The sequence below is a fragment of the Echiichthys vipera genome, assembly GCF_963691815.1.
Source record: "Echiichthys vipera genome assembly, chromosome: 1".
In the NCBI taxonomy this organism is placed as follows: Eukaryota; Metazoa; Chordata; class Actinopteri; order Perciformes; family Trachinidae; genus Echiichthys; species Echiichthys vipera.
Window position 1 is genome coordinate 32074497 of NC_139826.1, and position 25719 is coordinate 32100215.

Below are 25719 nucleotides of genomic sequence, written 5' to 3' on the forward strand. Positions count from 1 at the left end.
CGGAAATCTTTCCACCACTGTGATTAGACACTTTTAATGCATATGATATTTCCATAAACATGTTTATTTCAGATGATTTTCTAGATCTATATTGATATATTTATATCACAATATATAATTATGTATTTAGAAGTACTGTAGTTGTTTTTCGTGGACAGAGTATCTGTCACTCCGGGTGTTTGTATTTCATGTTCTCAAAGCAATCAGCTGCTCTACATTCAGTCCATTTGCACAAATCATTAAACCCACTGTAATATCAAACATTTTGAAAGAAGATGAATCTTTTATCTTCCTATTGGACATATTGTCTGACAGTATTTGCAGACTGTACTGCTGATTCATCATTTGCTTATATAAACATGTGGTCAGCGGGCACCTGTCAACAATACAGCGTCTGGCAGCGATACATAATGATATAATGAAACCTCTGTGAATCTCTCGTGTGTGAAACAAGCAGCAGAACTAGTTTGTCAACAGATTATTTGTTTCAGGAGATGCTTTCTTTGTATGAATCTCGAGGTGAGGAGGCTTTTCTGATAATGGGTTTGGGTTTGATAATGTGTTTGGTACGATTATACATTTTTAGTGAGGAAATATAAATATATAGTATAAAATATATTCTTATGGACAAATAGGTTATTCAGGTTTTAACTCAGGACCTGAGAGTTCACTTCATGGTATTTTGGATTCATCTTCATTTGAAATAAAATGGCGCCACCTACTGGATTTGGCAGTAGACTTCATCCTTTCTGCCTTCACCGTCTGGTTCCCTTTATCCTTAAGGGAGTAAACTGACGAGCCCTGATTAAGTACAAATTTTATGGAGATTTCATGTTATATTCAATAATATGTAACAATAACAGTACAGAACAACGAATAAAATGTACAATTAACCAAAATAGTGAAGAATAACAGCAGAAAGTTTGTGTAAACAAGTGATTCGGATGGATTTTGAGCAAATACATCTTTGGATGTTGTCCAGGATTACAAATACCTTGGAGTATACCTGGATAACAAACTGGACTGGTCCAAGAACACTGAGGCTGTTCACAAGAAGGGCCAGAGTCGTCTCTATTTCCTGAGGAGGCTCCAGTCATTCAATGTTTGTAACACCATGCTGAGGATGTTCTACCAGTCGGTGGTAGCCAGTGCCATCTTCTTTGCTGTTGTGTGCTGGGGCAGCAGACTGAGGGCAGCAGACGCCAAGAGGATCAGTAAGATCATCAGGAAGGCTGGCTCTGTCCTGGGGGTCACACTGGACTCTTTGGTGGCGGTGTCTGAGAGGAGGATGCTCTAAACTGCACAGCATCCTGGACAACAACGCTCACCCTCTCTACCAGCTGCTTACCTCCAGCAGAAGCACCTTCAGCCACAAACTCATTCTCCCCCCTTTTTCTCCCTGATGCTTGGCATTTGTTCTGTTCGCTCTTTGATTGTTGAAACCGTTGTAATGCACGTGAGGCTGTTCAGCAGAGAGGGAAGTTTTGCTTATGTCTTGTTTATCTTAACTGATTATAATCCAAACTTTAAGGATATCATTGTAATGTAGTGTTCTTCAGAGACATGAATGAAATGCTGAGATATAGGTCAGCTGTATATTTGTTTAACTTGTCTGTCACCTCAAAGCTGAAGTCGGTAAATATCTGTAAAAAAAAGTATGTTGCTCAAACTGTGATTATATGCCGACAGTACAATGAGACAAACAATCTTCATAAAGGTGATGTATCTCTACCTCTCTGTCTGCTGCTAATGTCATCAGCTCGTTCCACCGCGCCAGACCGACAACCAATCACAGCCAAGGAGTCTCTCCTCTGAACTCCGATCAAACTATGAAAGTAGGCAGCGCTGATCAAATATGAATCGATATTCTGTTACTGTATTGTATATTTCTCTCAGTTTTCGGAAAATATATTTCAGTGTACTGTTCAGCTGTAGCTGCAGTTGGTGGGCGTGGCTTAGTCTCAGCTCGACTAAAAACTATTTTTTTACTGAAAGTTATAGATCAATCAATAGGTCCTGACCCCCTATGAAGCTTTGATCAAAAGCTTGGCAGCAGCATCTTGAACCACTTGTAGGTGATTCAGAAAAGTCTTGCTAAGGCAGGGAAAATGCAGACGTCAAGACTGGAGGAAATGATTGCATGGATAATAACTTCCAACTTCGCTGGGGACACAATGGGTCTGATTGCACGCCATTGTTCTGCTCACATCCTATTATATTTGTCACAAATAGCTTTAATGGTAAGCTTAGATGGCGAGCACAGCATTAATTGTACCCTGCACACTTCAAATGACAATATATTTCAGGGTGCTGGAATATTTCATTACAAATTTTCAAAATTGCTTCATGTCTGTCTCTAGATGCATGTCTGCCTTGTTTTGTTTCCCAAAATGTTTCAGGTTCAAAACAACACTTATTATAAATATCTAAATCTTCAACCGCTTTTTCGGGGTCAGGTTGCATGGCAACAGCTCTAGCAGGGGACCCCAAACTTCCCTTTCCCGGACCACATTAACCAGCTCTAACTGGGGGATCCCGAGGCGTTCCCAGGCCAGTGTGGAGATATAATCTCTCCACCTAGTCCTGGGTCTTCCCAGAGGCCTCCTCCCAGCTGGACGTGCCTGGAACACATCCCTAGGGAGGCATCCAGGGGGCATCCTTACTAGATGCCCAAACCACCTCAACTGGCTCCTTTCAACGCATATTTGAGATGATGTGTGATGTGTGACATTTTAAAATCCCCCAAAAATGTGATTCTTTGTGTTTTTGAACCTCTTTTAACAGAGAACATGCCGAATAGGAGAGATTTAACCCCTGTATATATATATATATATATTCACCAGGAACACTGCTTAAACCAGGTTGAATGCATTTTGCCTCAATTCCTCATTGCATGAACATAACAAGTTGTTGGAAGCGTTCCTTAGATATTTTCTGCCATTTTGACATGATAGCATCACACTTGTTTCAAATTCGCAGGCTGAACATCCGTTAAGTGGATCTTGTGTTCCCCGGCGGCGTAAAGGTGCTCTACTGGACTGAGATCTGGTGACTGTGGAGGCCATTTGAGTATACAGTGCACTCATTGTTACTTTCAAGAAAGTTTACCAAGTAATTCTGCTGCAAGTGGCAAATAGAAGATTTGAGTTATGAAATTAAATTATTCAGTAGGAACTGATGTGCTGAACATGAGAGTTAATTGCTAAGTTTTGTATAGTTTTTTACATGAACATGTGAGAGTATGTGGAGTAAATACATCATGTTCTTGGTTCCAGTTTTATCAGGTCTCTGGTTAAAGGCCTCACAATGTAACCGGTCCCTTGAAACAGGCTTGTTGGCATCCTTGATACAAAAGTACATAATGCAACAGGTCTACTGACCGTAATTCCCCAAAAATGTTTTATCTGTGCTGATAGTCTTTGTTCTCAGGTGTTAGACTGCAAATAATACGACGTAGTTGAGTGTATTTTTTCCAGTTGTTCACTGAAAACTATTCACGAAAGTCTTTGGGTTGTCCAGAGCAACTTAGACTGCTTGTGGACAAGGAGGTGTTGCTGTTAGATATGTTTTTAATGCTTTGAGGAGCACAACAAGATTAAATAAAGCTGCAGGTCAGCGTGTAAATCTAATACATGCAAAGTGTGCCATTTTGATACAAGCCTAAAACAAATGCATTATTTATGTGCATTAAGGTTTTTCCATTAGTATAAAGAGTGGATCCATGCAATGTGTCAGACTTATTCTAATCTTCCAGACAGTAATGATTTTAGATTGCCAGTCATTAAGTCACAGGCTGGATGGAAGAATAGATTTCAATCGCTAATGTTGAAGAATGATTTAACTCACATAGCAGACGTATCTGGGCCAGACATGTCTTCATTTTGGCTCTGCTGGCCGTTAGTCAGCGCTTGCGTACAGAAGGGAATATGAGCTGAGAATGTGGAGGTGTGGCGCAGATGGCCCCGTTTTTTAAGATTGCAAAAAGGATAGTCATACAAAACATGCTTTTGTTGATATTTGAGACAGAGACTGATGACCTGGATTTCTTTTTTGTTTTAGTAATAATGAGTTGTTGTTGTTGGTCAAAGCCCAGTGGAATAGAAGCACTTCAATGCTAATGGGATAGTTGAATGTTAATGTTTAAAAAGCTACAGTAAAAGCAAATCCAAGAGCAATCACATACGCACTATTTAATAGGTGTAAAGAGAGAAACAGGTGAAAGAAAAATGAGTCTGAGAGTCTGTTTTAGACACTTTAGAGTTAAGTTGTGTGGCCAAAACATTGCATGAACATGGGTTTAATGAGTACTGATGGTCAGCAATTTATCAGATCCTTTTCAACAAGTTAAGACTCAAAAATCTGCACGTTATGCACATTTCCATTTTATTCTGTTCTAGTTAAGATTAGAGCCTTTACTGATCTTCAGAGGGGAAATTCTGTTGTTGCAGCAGCACAAGGACAGACATAAGTACAGAGAGTATTTAAAACAAATATAGTATAATATATTAAAATAGAAAGATACAAGTGCAATTAAGGACACATTTATAAGGTAATTGGTAGCAGTAAAGTCAGCAAGGCATAGTATATGTAAACAGCATACAGCAGATTATTATAAAATATGAGTAAATTACGTTTGTCTGTATTGAAATATAAATATGATATAATATCGAATGCAATGAAAAATTATAGGCTACCATATTAACATAATAGCTATAGCATGATATATTATCTAGCAATATAGTTTAGCATATTATATAATATAATATAGTACAGCAATATAACATAGAATTAGGAGCAGTGGATAGTTTGTACACAGATAAAACTTCATTCATAAGGAAGACCATGAGATCTGATTTAAAGGTCTGTAAAAATCAAAACAATAAAAAAAGTAAAATGAAATAGTTGTTTTTCTGTTTCTCTTTTCTATTCTATTTAATTTTTCCATTCCTGTTTTTTTTTGCTCTTTTTCTTTTATTTCTTCTGAAAAGTACTATAATTAAAATGAATTATTGTTATAATTATTAGTATGTTTTTATATATTTTAAAACATATGAATTCTAATATTTCAATATATATTCTATTCTATTTTTCTTTCTTTTACTTCTGAAAAGTACTATAAATAAAATGTATTATTATTATTACTATTATTATTATGGTTTATTAGTTATGTATTTTAAAAAACTAAATTATATTATTTAAATAAAATTGTATTTATTTATTTGTAATTAAATATATTTTGATGTCAAATCAAAAATCTTTTCTATTTTTCCACAGACCATTTTTGCTTTTTGCTTTCTTTTACTTCTGAAAAGTAATATAATTAAAATGTATTATTATTATTATTATTATCATTATTGTTTTTATGTTTTATTTTAATGTATTTAAAAATATATAAATTATATTATTTTGATCAAATTATATTTATTTATTCTTAATTAAATATATATTTTTTTAAGTCAAATCAAAATCTATTCTATTTTTCCACTGAACATTTTTGCTGTTTTCTTTCTTTTACTTCTGAAAAGTACTATAAACAGTACTATTAATTAAAATGTATTATTATTATTATTATTATTATTATTATTATTATTATTATTATTATTATTATTATTATTATTATCATTATTATTATTATTATTCAGAATCAGAAATACTTTAATAATCCCAGGGGGAAATTATTTATTATTATTGTTGCATTATTGTTTATTATTATTGTTGTTGTTGTTTATTTTTAGTGTATTTTAAATGTATTTTATTGTATTTATTAATTGTAATGTGTCAGTTAATATTATTAACAATTATAGTAAAATTAATACCATTTTTTTATTGATATATTTCTGTAACATGCTACAAAATCTTACAACTAATTTTTCCTCTCCTCTTTTGTGTACCTGAACGCACCCTTTGCGCGTTCACGAAGCTGTTCACGGCACCAGCTCTGCGCGTCCCAGTCATGTGACAGCACCTCACCACGCCTGCGCACAGAAATACAAGATGGCGGAGAGTGCGGAACTGAAGGTAAGGCGCAGCCTGAAATCATCATCATTTTTAGTCGGTTACCGAGCGTTTTGATTGTCACACGGATGTGTCAGTGCTTTTAATGCTCGGGGGAGCTGAAACGTCAGATTTTAATCATTAGCGCTCAAACGCAACGGCAACTTTACTGAATCCGCGCGAGCTCCATGCACAGCCTGCACGAGCATGTTTATGTTGATATTGAGACGCGCTGGTTTTGGTTCTCGGCTGCACGGACCGTTTCCTTCACTCCAGCAGCTGCTTGCAGGGCGGCTCTCACTCATATAACCCATCATCTGTGTGCTGCTTTAACCCGGGATGAACCGGGTCACTCCGGGGCATCACAGCTGTCACTGTCCCGGTGTGTGGGAGTTATATTTTCCTGTGAAATCGTGTTTCCTCGGGAGCGTTTTTCATGTGACAGCGGCTCCGTGTGTCAGAAAGCACGGTGATAAAGTTGGTGCATGACAGGAGCCGAGTCCGTCTGCAGCTGAAGTCACCGGCTCCTTCGTTACCCGGGACTCCCGTTACCTGTTGATACACAAGAAATGTGTAACGTGCAGCCGGCGGCTCAGGTGTCCAGGTGGTCCGCTCTCAGCGCGCGTGACGCAAATAAGTCTCGAGTCATTTATTATTCTTGGACAAGTCAAGTGCGTAGTCACTTAGGCTACCTGCAGTATCCAGGCTTTATTTTAATAAAAGAGAGAAAAAGACACTTGTTTAATGCATCTATAACCTTTTCAAAGTGTCTGACATAATAATAAACATCATCTCCTAAAACATAGAGTCCCTGCAGTATCTATAGGTGTTTTATAAGTGTCCAGGTTCTTGGGCAAGTCAAGTCCGTAGTTACGGTGATTCAAGTCATGAGGCTACCTGCAGTATCCAGGCTTTATTTTCTTTTTTTAAAGAGAAAAAGACACCTGTTTAATGATATGCATCTATAACCTTGTCAATGGGCTGAATTTGTATTCTAGTTGTTGATATCTAGTGAAATAAATGTAATAAAAACTTCTATAATCATAAACTAATTATATAAATTAATTTCCCAGATAAAAAAACATATCCCTAAAACCATAGAGTCCCTGCAGTATCTATAAGTGTCCAGGTGGTCGAACTCAGATAATTAATTTATTCTTGGACAAGTCAAGTGCGTGGTTACGGTGATTCAAGTCATGAGGTTACCTGCAGTATCCAGGCTTTATTTTCTTTTTAAAGAAAAAAAGACACCTGTCTAATGATATGCATCTATAACCTTTTCAACGTGTATGACAGTGGATTGAAATTGTATTATAGTTATTGCTATCTAGTGAAATAAATGTAATTAAACTTCTATAATTATAAACTAATTATATAAATTCATTTCTCAAATAAAAAACCTTATCCCTGTAGTATCTATAAGTGTCCAGGTGGTCCACTCTCAGCGCACATATCACTCAGATAATTAATTTATTCTTGGACAAGTCTTTATTTAAGGTGAACTTAAACAGTTAATAATAATAATAATAATAAGTCAAGTCCTTAGTTAAGCTGAGTTTAAACAGTTAATAATAATAATAATAATAAGTCAAGTCCTTAGTTAAGGTAAGTTTAGTCACTTAATAATAATAATAATAAGTCAAGTCCTTAGTTAAGGTGAGTTTAAACAGTTAATAATAATAATAATAAACTCAATTCATAGAGCACCCTTCATACAAAAAATGCAGCTCGAATTGCTTTACATGAAAAGCATAAAATCGAGAAGACAACCATTAAGAGCGTTAAACATGAAATATGCACAGAGCTTATAACACTGAAAAATAAAATAATTGATAAAAAAAATAAAAAAATAAAGGCTACCCACAACCCAACAAAAAAAAAATAATAAAGAGGTACCTTTCTCATGATTTAATTGTCCAGTCTATGTAAAATCTTCACAAAGTATAAAGAATGATTGAATTTGTATTATAATCGTTGATGTCCGGTGAAATAAATGTCATTAAAAACAACTTTATAAATGAACTTCTCAATCAAAAACAAGATTTCTAAACAGAACTCTAAGTATTCAATATAAACTAAAACTTGAGTTTATTTATTTCTTAATTTCTTCTCAGTCAGAATACCAACGTTTTACTCTGGAGAGTGAGTTAGTGATATAATAACTTATTTAGAGTTACACAGACACATTACACAGACACTGATGTATATAATAATCTGACAGCATTAAATGAACACAGACAAGTCATTTGAGTCATCGTGTCTCGAGTCGAATCACAAGTCTTTAACTTCTGAGACCCAAGTCTTTTAGTTGCGAGTCATTAAAACAGCGAGTCACATTCACAGGAAGAATTCAGGTCCAATTCTTGGTCCGTCCTTTTTTTTTTCTATGTCCGAACAGGCGCACATAAAATGACGTCAGAACCGCTGTAGGCCTCGTGCTCGAACACATGTGCATCCTCGTGCTCGTACATGCGCAAACGTGCTTTACAAAAGCCCACCTCTCCCAAACGGGCCTTGGACGGCAAGTGTACCGCGCCTGGATGGTTGCACTCACACTGGTCGAACGAACTTTAGACTTTAGCCGTGAAACGTCCTGGGGCACGGTACGGAGGGACAGTGAGAGTGCGCCCTCAGATGCTGTCAATACCACACTGTGAAAACACTCCACGGCGTACGAGAGTATTTTCAGATGGTAATAATGTGTATGTTGCGTTTTCCTGCCTTAGATATTTCAGGTAATGTTTTTACCTCCTTTATATTCTGTTGGTTTCGTCCACATCAGTGCATCATATTCTGCGAGATCGTCGCTGTCCCTTAAAAACTCTGTACCTTTTAAATCGTTTTTAAATATTTTATTTAGCCTAAGAAGAAGGGTAATTTTTTAAATACAAAAAGCAAAACTTCATCCTTTAGTTTATCACAAACATGCAACAGCAACAAACCTGGAAGTACGTGGTTTTAACCGGGCAGAAGGCAGGGGAGGAAAAACATGCAATCCAAAAATGAACTTAAGCTGTCAGACAAATGCAGGGGAATGGAAAGTTTCATATTTTTGAGCTGCAAGGTGATAAACAGAAGAATGATGTGCAACCGTTTGGGTAACCGATTAATCACTAAACTCATTTTTCATGCAGAGATGGCAGAAAATGCTGTTTTCTTTCTCTCAAATATGGAGATTTCCTGCTTTTCTCCATTTTATATCACACTAAACTGAATATATTTGGACCTTTTTTGACTATTTTTGACATTTAACAGACCAAACGATAGAAGATAATCGTTAATGCAGCCCTACAATATTTATCTGAGATGTAGAGGCGTAAAAGTATGACGCTGTATAAAATGGAAATAATCAAGTTCAAGTACAACTTCAAGTACCTTGAAGTACAGTATTTAAGTCAGTGTATTTAGTTTCATTGCCTTTAACATGTAACTGCACTGAAACAGTGTTAATTTAACTTCACTGAGCACAGTTGGAACATGTCTCTCCGTTATTGATCAGAGACTTGGGCTATTTTTAGACTTTTCCCCACCGTGTTTCCACTGGTTGCCCAGGATCTGTGGATCTATACGTGCTCCTTTGTGCCAGCTGCTGCTCGCCTGCACAGACTCTAATGAAGCTTTAGCGTCTGCCTCCTTTGAAAAGCCAGATGTGCTCTTAATATAGTTTGTCATAAACTTGATTAATAAAAATGCAGTTCTTTATGGGGAGATGGTTCTTCTACTTAAAGAAGAAGAAGAAGCTTCTTCAACTTAAACATTTGCTCGCTTTTTCACTTTGTTTACACTGTAAGTGGAATATTGTCATGGTCAATTAATCAGCAGATCCTTTTACATATCTAGTAAATGTCAGAAAATAGTGAGAAATGCCATAATTTAACGAAGCCCAACGTCTCATCCCAACTCGTCCCATAACGGCGTTTTGTCAGGACGTCACTGGGTGATTTGGCGTCACCGGGTGGTTTGGCGTCACCGGGTGATTTGGCGTCACCGGGTGATTTGGCGTCACCGGGTGGTTTGGCGTCACTGGGTGTTGGCGTCATTGGGTGGTTTGGCGTCACTGGGTGATTTGCTGTCACTGGGTGGTTTGGCGTCACCGGGTGGTTTGGCGTCACCGGGTGGCTTGGCGTCACCGGGTGGTTTGGCGTCACTGGGTGTCAAAAGCAAGATGCTCCCGGTCGCTGTTTTTTACGTTTATGTTGCGAACTCGTAGAAAACTACGTGGTTAGGTTCCGGCAAGAAAACCACTTGGTTAGAAAAAGATCACGGGTGGGGTTAAAATAAGTGCTTTTGCAACGTAACTACGGTGATGCAAGGGGCATGAACCGCGGTCTCCTTGGTGGAAGTCTGGTGTTCTCTTGACCCGTCCACCACCTCCACCTACCTCCCTACACAGGCTTTTGAGCTCTTAATCCTGGAGGTTTACAGTTGAAAGCCTGGTGCGTTTGGCACCGATGCACAAAACGGCAAGGGCCGTGGCAAAATGGCGGTATTTGACGCCCTGGGAATGAGAACGCACTGGTCGTCTACACGCTTGTTATGTCTGACAATCAGAAACCCCAAAAGATATTTAACTGGAACTCTGGAATTTCAGCCAATTTATTTGTTATTTTCCGATGGTTTCTAATCCTTTTGAGTTTTTTAACTGTTGCTCAAACACAAAATATACTTTTGAGCTCTGGCAAGGTGGGATCAGCATTTGTCGTTACGTTTGTGTTTTATCCCCAGAGCAATTTCAGTCAAAAGCAACTGGACTTGGTTATTTGTCCAGTTGCTTTTGACTGAAATTGCTTTGGGGATAACGACGACCTGGACAAATGAGAAGTCACAGGCTTTGTCTTTTACAAGTCAACAGATTAAGTAAATAATGAAAGATAATAATGAATAGCTCAATCATGAGTTGCAGCGCTTATTTGATTGAGAATCGAGGATGTTTTTGGAGTCATAAATGATCAGATTAAGTTAATATCCATTTTTCACATGTGAGATGTTTGCTCTCCTACATTGTGTATCATACGTGGTTACACCAGTAATATTATGAATGCAACCACTGGAGTTACAGACTCATAATGACCAGTCCCCCTTCTGTCTCCTCATGTGAATTTACACATCAGGACGTGAATAGGTTAAATAATGGAAAGGGAGCCCCAGTAACTCTGACACATCAGGGCAGTACGCCGCCGTTTCACACCTGAGAAAAAAACGTGTGTTATTTTAACAAGTGGATTTATCTCTTCTGTCCGTATCCACCCTGCGGAGCAGAGAGCAGTAAACCGGCTGTGATGTTGTGCACCGGGCCAAGTGCCTTACAGAAAAGTAAGGCTCATGGCTTCAGCTACACAAGGCTAATGGTCATTTTCATTATTAAAATGATTAATGTGAATCAATTTGATCCATAAAACGTCAGAAAATAATGAAGAAACCCCATCACGGTTTCCTAAAGTTGGAGGTGACGAATTCAAATTGCTTGTTTTATTCTTCAAACTGTTCGAAACCCAAATATATTCAGTTTACTCATGAAATCCTCACAACTGAGACGCTATAACAAGGGAATGTTTTTGTGTGTTTTCTTTAAAAATAATTGATTTCAAATCTTTTCAGCTCATATTGGTGTGCACTGCTGCATTTTTCTGTTCGCGGGTGCCTCAGGCCGTATATTATTCTAGCTCATACGCACAAATGGTGCATAAATCTGTGATGCAGACAAAACCTGTGCGTGTGAATGCCTGTGATGTTGCCAGACCCCCCCCCCCCCCAAATGTGTCCTGTTGCATCGCATTTTGTTTCACGGGAGTCCCGATCCACCTCAGCTTCTTTGAACTGTCTTCTCTGTTCTGCGGAGTTGCTGCAGCAGCAGCAGCAGCAGCAACCTGGCAATACAAATAACTGTCTGTGCTCTGGCGGCTTATAGGTGGAGACAGTCTATTTGTAGAGCCCGTGGCTAGGTTAATCCCTAATGATACAGGCCCTCTTCTCTGCTCCCATGCATCCTTTCAACACCTGCTTATTGCTGTTGTTGTCATTGTCATTATCACTGCAGTTAATTTTCAGTTTAAGGGAATTAGACGTTGGAAGTCAGGAGTGAGTGATAACAGTTCTCCGCTGGTGGTGTATTTAAGGCTTACATGCATGCACAGATGTCGCCGTGTGTTTCAATCTCACACTCTGTGATTAAGAGGCGGATATTGTGGCGTTTCACGGTATCCTCTCAAAGACAAAAGTAGGGATTCATAAGATTTTATTGATACCAGTGGCTGTATTGATTCTGCTTATGGTCTGTTTGTTTATCAGTTCCCTAATTGTTTACCGGATCAATGTTCTGTAGAAAAAGAGCAGGGCTACAGGTTTTCAGCCTCAACGCATCTGTTTTATTAGGTCTGAGTCTGAACACAGAGGGGATGAAATGAGCTTTCTTTTTTATTTTGGTTTTCTTAGTTAAAGAAAAAAACCTTCCCGTGTTGGTGCGCCACACTTTGGTTTAGAGCTATGCGATATTTCAATATGATAGTTTATCATCTTCCAGTGGAATCGTACCGTGATGAAATCATATTCATGGAGGTATCGTTATACACAATTACATCATCGAAATTGACTATAACAAGCTCATGCTAACTCAAAGTCCATAGAAAATCTGATGTGAAGTATTTAGAATTTATATTTTGTCCTAAAGTTTTTAACGAAATGAGTAAGTACTTTTAATTTTTTAAGTACACACAAGAGCATACAAAACGTCCTTACCATGTGTCTATTTTATATAGACCATATGAATGACCAGAAAACATAATATATCGTGTTATGAAATTACCTTTATCACCTACTTTGGACTGTTTCTGCCTCTCGGACAAATCCAGCTAAAATTTGTTACAGTTTCCCAACTGGAACTGCTTCTTCATTTCGCCTCCCTACACAAAAAGCACTGGAAATGTAAAAATGAGACTGGTGATTGGCGGACGTGTGGCAGTGGAATAGCAAAACGCTCCCAATGTGAAACACCACGCAGATGTTGCACGTCTCGTCTGCGACAGAGATGTCAGGGGTGTTGAACCAACTTCTGTAGAGAGTTTATTGCCTTTTTTTATTGCTTCCAGCATGGGAAGTTTATCAGACAGGCTGCCAGATAAAGACATCAAACTGTGACACTAGGTGTATTCTGTATGTTCAGCCGGTCAAACCAGGATTTAAGCTCCTATTATTGTCAGATACGTTGCCCTGTGAGAGCAGTCTGCAGCCATCCACTTCTGTTTGGCTTCGGCGAGACGGAGCTTTTTTCCAACTCCTGTGGTGATTTTGTTACACAGTCCTGTTGCCGTGGAAACATGTCACATTTGAGACATGGGTAGGTAGCAGTTTGGAGCTCAATTGTGCGTTTCCAAGCGGAGAAAGAAAGGCAGGCATTTCTCTGGCCACCCTGCTTATTTTTTAAAGGTTTTTTAATGTTGGCATTTCAGAGATATTTTGGTGTGAATCGTAAATAAATGAATAATAAATGTCTAGTCTGTCCTTCATAGAATATTTCTTTATCTTGCTTCAAGCTTTCGGACTGAGGTGTGTTTGCAAAACCATCACTTTGAAGTTTATAAATCTCAGAGTTAGTTTTACTGTCATTTTCTGGACTTCATTCACTTATGACAGCAATGTTTTTGTGTGTGACGTAAATCAATCTTAGCTTCTGTTTTACAATAAATCCTGAGCCATAAGCTCTATGTGCAGTAGCCTACCTTGTTGCAGTACGTTAGATGTGCCAGCTACAGCACAGGTGACCCAAATAGAAACAATAATTTGGGACAGCTTGCTGCATTTTGCAAGTTTCTCCTGAAAGTTTTGCTTTCACATACAAACTTCATAGTTATAGTTACTGTATACTGTGAAGATTAGTGTGTGATTTACAGACGAAGTGCCTGCTTTACCCAACTGGTTCTGGTTATTAATATCATAGTGAGTGTGACTGGACATTAGTCTCATCTCATCTCATCATCTTATCTTCATCTGCTTATCCGGGGTCGGGTCGCGGGGGCAGCAGCTTCAGCAGGGGACCCCAAACTTCCCTTTCCCGGGCCACATTAACCAGCTCTAACTGGGGGATCCCGAGACGTTCCCAGGCCAGTGTGGAGATATAATCTCTCCACCTAGTCCTGGGTCTTCCCCGAGGCCCGGTAGATCGAGAGCTTTGACTTCCGGCTCAGCTCTCTTTTCGTCACAACGGTGCGGTAGAGCGACCGAACACCGCCCCCGCTGCTCCGATTCTCCGGCCAAACTCACGCTCCATCGGCCCCTCACTCGTGAACATGATCCCGAGGTACTTGAACTCCCTCACTTGGGGTAAGGACTCATTCACTCATTGCACATTATTGCAAAAGTTATATTGCACGAGACATTTAAACATAGTAAAAACTAAAATTGCACATGACATTGAAAAAGTAATTCTTGTTGTTGTTGTTGGGGGTTTTGACTTCTACTGTCGAGTTGGTGTGTACGGTGACCGACTCTTCGCCTCAAGTATTCCTTCTTTTCAACCCGGCCGCAGAAGTTGCCACAGTGATATTGCACATGAAATTGAAAGTGGGGCCGAGGATGATTTGACAATATATATTGTTATAAAAATGTCTGTATATACGTTATCTATATTGTTTCTATGACAATGTTAAAAAAGCCAGTGGCTGAACTGCGGTACAGCAATAATGACGTCATTTGGAGAACACGTTACGTTTCATTCTGCACTAAAGTTTCTAATAAAATGAGAAAATACTCAGTACTTTTCATTCAACTCACAGAAGAGTATACAGAAATAGGCTTTACCATAAATATAGACCATTTATTTATTCAATTACCAGAAAAGATTCATGATATCCTGGAATCGTTTTCGAGGTATGAAATGACCTACTGTTCTAGAAGTAGATTATCACATAATCCAACAATAAATGTGCAATTGAACGGCCAGAACATTCAGCAAGTAAAAACTGTAAAACTCCTTGGACTCTGGCTTGATTGCACATTATCATGGTCTGATCATATCAACAAAGTTGTGGGCAAGATGGGTAGAGCTGTTGCAATTACATGTAAATGTGCAACATTCATCAATCCGCAGTTGCTAAAAAGTGTTGTTTGTACATTGGTGCTATGCCATTTAGACTATTGTTCTGTTGTATGGGCTGCTGCATCAAACTGTCTGCTAAAACAATTACAAGTGGCTCAAAACAAAGCTGCAAGACTGGTTCTTAGTTGTTCCAAAAGAACTAGTGTTACTGTGATGCATGAACGTCTTGGTTGGCTGACGGTCGAGCATAGACTATCTGCAAACATTTTAATATACTATCACAGAATTATTAATACCAAAACTCCTGGATCTTTTTATGATAAAATAACATATTGCTCAGATTCACATTCGCACTACACTAGAGGAGCGGATAGTCGACAAATAGCATTACCACTACCCAAATCAAACTCAATGAAAAGGACTGTATTTTATAGGGCAACTGTTCTTTGGAACAATCTACCTGTTATGATTCGCGATACAAAGGGAAAATTTGCTTTTAAAAAGAGACTAAGAAGGTTTTATTCATTTTAATTGTTTGACTCAGCAATGATTGTCCTGTTTATTAATGTATGAACGGAATTTTATCCTTCAACTTTTTTTATTGTTTTTATTGTTTTTATTTATTTTTATTATTGTTCTTAATTTTAAGGTCTTTATTTATTGTTGTGTTTTTATTTTTTTTTATTTGTGTCTTATTTTTGGCTAAGGTTGTGACCTTGCCAATTTAAGTGTGTAAAACTGTTTTATGACCTCGGTGGACCCCAGGAAGACTAGCTGTCGTCTAGGCGTCAGCTAATGGGGATCCTTTTCAATAAATTCAAATTCAAATTCAAATATCGGGACAGAAGATTTTGGCCACAGCAAAAATAGACAAACTGATGATATTTATCAGTGGAAATACATTATAACCTTGACTTGAATGTCATTAATACTTCTCCTGTCTCCATCTTGTTAACTGTGCTGCTGTCCTTCACTTTCACTGCACACACGGTGGCTGAACTAAACAATTAGACAAAGATAAGAAAATAAAACCAATTAATTATAATTAAAAGGACATTTTTTGTTTGCCAACAGTCATCTGCTGGTATCAAACTGAGCTGATAACTTGTCAGAAATGTGTTTATTACATTTTCATTTAATAATAATAATAATAATAATAATACATTTTATTTATAGGCGCCTTTCTAAGCACTCAAGGACACCAATCGTATCCTTCAAGTAAAACAGACAAAGCCCTTAAGAAAGCAGAGGGCTTTTCTGCCCACAGCAGGCTACTTCCTAAAGAATAAAGATTGTTTGGTGAATCAGTATCTTAAGCTGCGGTCCCTCGGGTCACAGGTCACTGGAGAGGCCGCGGCATGAACGCTCTCTTCTATTATTAGCCATTAGCTCAACAGAAACATCTTTACCAGCTGGCTTCATTCTCCCAGAGATTCACAATCACTTCACCACCTGAGACCGAAGGCTGTGTGGCTGCAGGTGTCCTTATGTGACGTTAAACAGACATAAGAGAGGACACTATTCACCAAGAAAAACACCTCATAGAGAGTACATGTGTCGTTCTTTTTTCATTTGATGACAGACTGATATTAGAAGAAGAAGTAGAAGAAGAATTCCTTTATTAATCCTGCAAGGGGAAATTAAATTTTTCCACTCTGTTATTATATTATTCATGTTACACACACAGGCCCGAAATACACACACATGCACAAACATGACCTATAAACATGCAATTAATGGAAAGATGTCGGAGCGAGGGGGCTGCCAAATGGATCAGCGCCCCAGGCAGTTGGGGGTCCGGTGCCTTGCTCAAGAGCACCTCGGCAGTGCCCAGGAGATGAACAGGCACCTCTCCAGCCACCAGTCCACGCTCCATTCATGGTCCACACAGGTTCCCAGCCGAGTCACCTATGGACGCTCCAAAAATTAAAATTAAATATAGTTTTCTGAAAATAAGACAGCATCTCCCTGTAATCCTTGTGGTTTCCTTTATACATTTGAGTCAAATCATAGCAGCTCCAGCCGGAGACTGAGACCACGAGGTCTTTTCTCCCAATGGCCATTAAACCGTATAACTCTTCCCCCTTCTGCAGGAAGGACAGCTGACAAATCGGGCACTGAGAACAATTATATCATGTGCAATATTACTTTCAATTAGAGCTGGACAATATGACAAAAATATTATATTAAAATAAATAGGTGATTTATATCTCTATAGCGATATATATATATATATATCACGATAAAGCATGTTTTTTGGTAATTCAATACATAAATAGTCTGTATGAAATAACCACATGGTGAAGCCTATTTTTGTTTACTTTTGTGTGAATTACATATGCAACAAATGAAACATACAGCACATTTTGTCATGTTATTAAGAACTTCAGTGCAAAATATAAAATCTAAATATTTCACATAAAATTTTCTGAGAAATTGACAGTACAGTATGAGCTTGTTATTATCAATTTAAATGACGTACTTGTTAATATCTTGATGTATGATTTTATCACGATACGATCCTACTGAAAGACGATAAACAATCATATCAGACTATCACCCAGCCCTAGGTATGATGTGTCATGCACATCTTTTGTTCTTGTTTGTTTAAATGTTATGTTTTGTTAAATGATATTGAAACAGCTATAGTTGTAAATTCAGCAACAACTAGTAGCAGTGTGTTGTTTTCCCATCACGCAGCTGTAGTGAGATGTGAGGCAGAGTAGAAAGGGAATTGGGCACAGACCAGCCTGGTGCACCCATCAAGGCTGCCTTCTTTCTCTGAATGAATCTCAGCACTAGACCACAGTCACAGTCACAGTTCCCAGGCAGTGATGAGATGAAACCAACATCAAAGAGGCCACTCTGATGATAACAAGGCATCTGTGCTCTTTACTCTCCCCGCAACATGTTTGCTGCACAGCCTGCTGTCTCAGGCTTCTGTCTCCACGGTTCCCCTTCATCTCCCTGTCTGCCGACTGCTGCCAACTCTGCATTAGAAGAGTTTAGAGGGTGAGGGCAACTCAATGGGTGTCTTCCCACTCTTCTTCATTTTCTCACCAGACCAGTGCAGTGGGATGTTGGTGTCTAATGTCTTTGTTCTCAGATGTTTAGCTTCTGCTCCTTCTGTCTTTCATCACCAGGTCAGTGATAATCTAACAGGTGTTTCGCGCCCGCTCAGTTGTTTGTACCTCGTTGCCATCACACTTCTTAGTCAGAGATTTTCCTGCCAACTGTCTTTGTCCACATACATGGAAGCAAACGTGTTGCTTGGTTGCTACCAGCAGCATGCACCTGCACTGTTATGGCACAACATTACAAACCTCCCTTCAGCCCCTCGTCATCACATCTTTGTGCCTTTTAGCATCGAAGGGGACGGGTTTCAGATTCACCATCTGCCTATGGCAAGCTGGGACTAGACCTCTGTAGCCTCAGGTGTGATGGCACAGCATTTAAAGCGCTAATGACTCGAAAAGAAATCATTCTGAACTCAGTCCAGCGGCGTTGCATGAACTGATCTTGCTCTGGGAAAGAACGGCCCGGACCATGTTTGAGTCCCAAAGTCTTTTGTGTGATCCACAATGTGCACCGTGATTGTGATACCACAGAGGCAGGAGGGAGAAAAAAACAACAGGCGGAGGTATTTCAGAGTTAAGCCTGAGTCAGAGTAGCTGGAAGGCTAAGAGGTGGGGGGATGGGAGGACAGAGAGGGGAGGAGGACGGGGAGGGAGTTGGCACTCAGTACAGAGCCCTCTAACCGAGAGTGGGAGCTTTATATAATGGCCAGGTAGTGTGCAAGCTCCCCCCCATCCGCCTCCACAACCTCCGCACACCCACACACAAACACACACATCCTGCAGTTACTTTGCAGAAACTGCTTGGCACAACATTATTAGCCTCGCTATCTCCCCGTATCCCGAGACTCAAAAAAACTGCATTACTGTTCACCTCCTCAAAGCCATGTAAAGTGCAGCAGCGTTTTGTTAGCTCTGCTAGCAAACATGTGGAGCTCAAAGGGAAGGATGTTGGTTTCTCAAAGCTGCTTCTTTGGTCTGATTAGGATTTAACAACCAGCCCTGCCTCTAGGGGACACAAGTGGAGGTTTTAAGCTTTTGCTTCCCTATTCAGTTTGACGCTGTGGCCCGGGTTAAATTTCGCATTGGCAGTTGATCTGAATGGGTCAGTGCTCGTCAGCTTTGCTTGCGCCTCTCCATCCTGGGTTGAATTTGTGTGGGAACCCGGCAGCATTCAGTGAACAGAATGTCTCTAAATTTTATTTAATCGTATTGACATTTGAGCTTCATTTAACCATATTCATAGTGAGGAGAGGGCAAGAGAAACAAGAGTGCACACATGTGAGCGCTTCTGTTTACACTTCATTGTTCACTGATTTTCTCGTATGCATCCAAGGCCAGGTTACCTGTTTTTAAAAGGGTTTTTCCTGGAATCCAGTTCGGTCTGCTTTAGCGACACACGTGCCAAACCATTTCCCCACTGCTCTGCTGTGGTTCTGCCAGGTAGCAGTCTGTCTGTACAGATATGTGGCAGTGCCAGAGTTGTTTTTTAAGTCTCTGTGTGTTCAGCTCTCAGAACCTTTGTAGCTTTTGAGGTTTGCACGTTTCTGTCTTTACTTTCACATTTCAGCCTTATTTCACTGTTTACTGACCGCTTTCAGCCATGTCACAGCTGTTTTAAGTTACTGCTCATGCAAAGCTAACATTTCCTGCTGTCGCTGCCTCACATTAAAATCAAATGTGATTGTCACCAAGTTAGCAGAGCTTTATACGTGGGGTCTCTTCTTAAAAAAACAGGTCAAATCAACCAGATGGTTGCATGTTTTACGCTATTTTGATCAGTTAAATATTGTAGGGAGAAACAGAGTCAGTCACATTAAGCTGAAAAGGGCTGCATACGACAGATCAGCACACCTCCAACACGTCATCGAGGTAGACAACTTTACCTGGCTGTGCGGTTCAGTGGAAAAACACTCACACTGTGCCAGCGTGGCTCGACTGCTCGTGGCTCCTCATGGCCTACAAACTGGCAACAAGTCAGATGATGATGCCAATTTTAGAAAATGTAAAGCTCTTGAGTCAACACAAATGAATGGTACCACACATTGTTTTGGTATTACTTCCTTAACACAGGTATCGTATCTGCACTAGTATCAGAAAACCTGTGAACCTGCATCACATATGTAGAAAATTGTCATCCTGTGCTTTCAAAAATGATCTTTCACAGTCAAACGACACTGATTTCTCTGATGTTGATTGTGGCTCCATTTAGTTTCATTTGCATTTTCTTACAAATGCCACTGGTATCACCAAGCGTTGCTGGTTCTCAGACAATTACCTGGTAATTCTTCCTTAAATTGTAAAAACTATCGATCCTTTCATTTATCTTTTAACACCACATGGGAAGTGTCCAAAATGCCACTTTCTTCACGTCACATCCTTTGAAAATTAACCTAAAACCTTTACATAGAAGTCAGTCCACAGGCTGTTTTAGGCAACTGAGAAAGTTTGTGAACGTCTTGATTATTGAGTTGCGTAAAAACCTGTTAACCATTGGCCATAAAAAAAATGATTCATACATGTAAAACTTTACATAAAGACATTTAATTGTTAAGTCATGACATTGCTGAAGGGCTGCAAGTTAGAGTCAGGATCAAGGTGTGGTCCAGAGACTCCTGTTTCACCGCATTTCTTCTCAGTGTCGTCATGAGGGGAGGAAAATATTTATGGTGTACAGTGTCACCTCAGGCAATGGAAAAAAAGCTAGCCTAAATTTATCTTCCTATGCAAGCTAAATTTGTACAAGGCCTTCTCAATCATGCATATAATTTTTTCCAAGCATAGGTGAAGTTAATCATTATCAAACATACTTCCATCTGTCAGCCCTGTGAAAAGGAAGCTAGTTGAGCAGATTTCCTCACATACACATGCAGACAGTGTCGTTGTGTGCATGTCATATGATAATCTTATGACTGAACGGTGCATTTGAGGATTTTGCACACACACCAGCCATTTGGCCTGCACACGCGAGGTTAATGATCTGTGCGTGGGTCCTGATGCTTTGTGTGTGTATGGACATGTTCCCCCCTGCATGCTAACTCTTCATGGCATGCATGCAACATCTTTGTGACTGTTCTCTGCGTGTGTGCTCAGTTGAACTGAAGCAAACCCTCTCATGATAACCGTTAAATATTCCGTGTTTGTTGTATGTGTGTGCACTGTATATTCGTGAATTTCCTGCTTGCTCTTGCTTGTAGTCATTCCACCCTTTTTAAAAAAAGGTGTTTGTGCGTTTGCTGATTGTGTGTGATTAAAGTCATTAAGATGAACACTGATAAAAACATTCAATAATAGTCCTTTTTTCACTGGAGACATTTCGACACTTCACAGTAGGAGGTGTCAACACGCAGGAGGGTGCTGATTTAAGACTTTATTTTCTCTAACAATTTCCTTCCTTGATATCAGCACGGACAAAAAGCGTTCCAATTGTCGATTGGCATTAAGATTGAGCTGGTTTGCGTGTTGCAGTAAGCTGTGTGTGTGTGTGTGTGTGTGTGTGTGCGTGTGTGTATGGGTGTTTTAATAACATCTAAGCCTGTGACAGATGCCGTAGTGTCACTCTGAATATATATCTCACACATTAGGCATTAAAAGCTTTCTTCACTGTAGTGATTTTGGAGCACTTTCGAGGTTTGGATGGATATGAAACGTGAAACGGTACAGAAATGAACAGCCGTGTTAGAATATTTCTGGTTCCTTGATGTGCAATATAAAAGTTTCAAGTCTGTGTGCATAAAACGTTGAAGGCTAGAAGTTAAATATGGCTCTCAAGGTGCATTTTTGGTAAGGAACAGGCAAGCTGAAAAAAAGGTTTCCTGCTGCTGACAGCTAGTGAAGACTAAAGATTACACTTTGTGGTCGGTTAATCGAACAGGATCGACACACACACACACACACAAAAAAAATACATTCTCTGGTTACCACTTCTTAAATGTGAGGATTAGCTCCTTTTTTCTCTTTTATTTAGCCAAACCAAACCAAGTTGTTGGTCAGACAAAACAAGCCATTTGAAGATCTTACCTTGAAATCTGGGATACAGTAATGGGCATTTTTCGACTATTTTTGAAGATTTTATAGGTCAAATGATCGAGAGCATAATGAGCAGGCAGCTGTTTAGGTTCACATGCTGGATCAATTTTGGATGATTTTGGCAGCTGCTTTGGTCCCAAATGTGGTGATGAAGCTTCTGATTTGTGCCTCTGACTGGTTTCTTCTCCATAGCAACAGGGCATGAGGCGCATGGCTATCTTATTTACAGTAATGTCACCACCCGCCATACCAAACTGATGGCAAAAACTGGAGCTGTGGAGAATTTCATTTGGTTTAGAGGCTCAGCTGCTCTCACTCTCTCTCTCTCTCTCTCTCTCTCTCTCTCTCTCTCTCTCTCTCTCTCTCTCTCTCTCTCTCTCTCTCTCTCTCTCTCTCTCTCTCTCTCTCTCTCTCTCTCTCTCTCTCTCTCTCCCTCTTCCTCCCTCTCTCTCTCCCCATCCCCCTTCCCTTTATCCCTCCATCAGTCATTCTCACCAGCTCTGGACACAGCAAATTATCACCCTACACACCACCTCTCTCCAGTCTGACACGAATCGACCAAACATGCAGAGAGAGAGATGAGAATGGTGTTACCATCATTTAAGTCGAGCTCAAAGTCAACACCAAGACAGTATTTGCAATAAACCGTTTAATTATATATATAAAAAAACGTTTAGTTGTGCCTTAACTCTACAATTTTAACCAAATTACCCACTACCTGGGTCATTTTTATGAAGATTTTTGCCCACACTGACAGGTCATATCTTCCATATCCTCCTCCGGTTTCTCTTTGCATCAGTATAAAATATTGATTTGATCATTGGGCTTAAACCTGGAGTGGGCAGTTGTGGCGATGTACAGGAAAAAAATCCATCATATTCTTTTATCATATTTTAATTCAAGTGTGCGTAAAAGAGAAAAGAGAGGGAACATTCCTACGACTATTTCTAGTTCCAGTTTCCGATCACGTCTTTCTTCAGTGAGACACAACTTCATCGATAGGAAAGTTGTAAAATGACAATTCTGGCGTCTTTTTACTCAAAGCTGTTCAAACAACAGGGAACACAGCACTACAGATTTTATCGTTTCTGCGATATAACTATGCAACTGTGTTAAGCTCAGCTGCATAAACTTTCAATGTTAGCTTGTTACCAATGTTAGCTTTGTGAGAGGTTAACTTTTCGATTGGCATTCATTAAATTACATATTTTTGAAAAGTGCTTTCTTGCCGGTGCTGCCTCCATCTACTGGCTAACACCGTTAAACCAGGAGAAATACTCGTTAATTATTAACGTCAGCTAAAGGCAAGTTTACGTTACAGGTTTATTTTTGACCACATAACATTAATTTTACTGCGCTATTAGCTTTAACCATTACACTGCGTTTGAGAGGCTGGAGGATTTTTTATTTATTTAACAAAAAGAGCTCGCTGACATTAAACATCTCTTTTTTCTCAGTGTCCTGAGACAGAAAGCAGCACGACTAACACAGTTTCTGACAAACATAATCAGCAGCCAATACAAAATACATGACTATAATACAATAAAAACATCAAATAACAAGTAAAAAAAGCAAATATTCATCAAAATTGTGCATAATCATGAATGTGTAATGCAGAATATCTACAGCCAGATGTGTCCGCATCCAGCTTATTATCAAATGTCTTAAAATCCTCTAATGAGAGCAGGACCTGGCATTTCAGGTGTGTCTGTAATTATTTCCAAGTTATGAGAGCAGCCGACTTTATTTATTTATACTTGATTATAAGGTGTCATTGTTGGGACTTTGTGTAATTATACAATATGGTTGCACTTCAACTCTATTTTTCTAATTTATTAAAACCATAAGAGACTTGATTAGGACTTGCTGCTTCCCTCAGAGACTTGAGACTTGACTTAGACTTGCAAAAAGTGACTTGTGACCATCTCTGCTGTCCAGTCAGAGCCATATATTGCGTAATTGATTCTTTCAGTTTTTTTTTAATTCAATCCCAGTCAATGGATCACTCACAAGGTGTCACCAAAATCACACTGTCCCTTTAAAATCTTTCAGAAAATGATGCAAGTGTATCGTATTGAATCGTGTCTAATTAAATCGTATTGCTGGCTGAATATTGTGATTATATATTATATCGTGAGCTGAATATTGTGTAGCGTATCGTATCGTACTGTGAGATTGGTGTATCGCTACGTCCCTAGCTTGGACCTACTTGAACCTGGACATAGTACTTTGAAAGGGCGTTACGTCGCGATTTAAAGACAGGATTAGCTCAGGACAGAGATGGGAGAGCTGCAAGAAGAGATCTTACTCTACTTCAAATTGTTTTGCTTTTCTTTGCTTTTCATCCACTGAGGCTTTAAGTGCAACATGTGATCTACTATAAAGACGTTTAAAATGAGTTAAAATAACTTTCTGCCATACGGACCTGACCACATCTGAGCAGGCATACAAGTAGTAAAAAGGGCGGGGCATATCCTTTATGGAATAACCACATGGTAAAGCTTATTTTTTGTACACTCCTTTGTGAATTGAATACTTGGAGAATCATAACTTAAAGGCGTGTCTAAATGATGTCAATATTGGCTAAACGCTGTTTGGCTGCTGGTTTTTCAACACAGAGATAAAAAAGATAGATAGAAAAATATATTATAGACATTTTATAATGTTTGGACGTATGGGAAATATGGCTACAACTGTGAGGAAAAAGATCCATCTTTAAATGTATGTATCTGATCATGTTTTTATTGGTTTATATCCCAAAGTGGTCATACACCACCACCACAAGCTTCTTCTTCTAAAGTATTTTAGTTTTAATGTATAATTTTCTGTGAAGGATCAGCAGAGATAGAAATCAGTCGGAGCTACAAATGTTTTGGAAAAAGGAAGCAACGTGTGTCAACACGCATGAGAGAGAAACAGCATGAGGCAGAAACAACACTGCATCTAAAAAGCTTTAGTCCAAAAGGCAAAGCAGATTTGGGAACTTTTAGAAATGTCTAATCTGCCAGCTACAGTATATGTGGGCACGGTTTATGTCCAGGCAATTTGTTTTCAAAGTTTGTCTTTGTGAGAAACAATGATTTGCAACGACCACTGTGTGTTTTACTTTTTACTCCTCTGCCAGCGGAGTCGAAACAGGGTTTTTCCTTCTCTGTTCATCTGATCATTCCTCTATCTGATCACAGGATGCTCAAAACTTTTTGTTGACATTTGATAAAAAGTCCAACATGTGGCCCAACTCAGGGTTTGAGTTTGAGGTTTGAAAGCATTTTATCTCAATCTAGAAATGTTCCAATATAATTTTTCCCTTCCTGATACCTGAACTTGCACATCGTACGAGCTAGTACCTGTGCGATGCACAAAGTGCAGTATATACAGTATACACAGGGTTGCAAAGGCGTGGAAAATTTCGTATGACCAGCGTAGGACCTGGCTCAGGTCAGCCTAAACTCAGAACAAATACATACAGAATGAATGCCATAAAACTGTATTTTATTATCTAGTTTGACAGTCAGTCACAACAGAATAACATAAATAAACCACTTTAAAGTAGATTGTTTCGGGCTAAATTATGTGCCATTAGATCCGTGC

At 39.1% G+C, this 25719-nt stretch overlaps 1 protein-coding gene across 1 annotated transcript in view; it reads left to right on the plus strand.

Annotated features, from left to right (window-relative positions):
* Positions 1–5997: 5997 nt before the first annotated feature.
* Positions 5998–25719, plus strand: part of LOC310950454 (E3 SUMO-protein ligase PIAS1-like) — a 56116-nt gene continuing 36394 nt past the window's right edge. The window contains exon 1 of the mRNA XM_083918272.1: positions 5998–6018. The gene's annotated coding sequence lies outside the window, so the exon portion shown is untranslated. The remainder of the gene's footprint in view (positions 6019–25719) is intronic.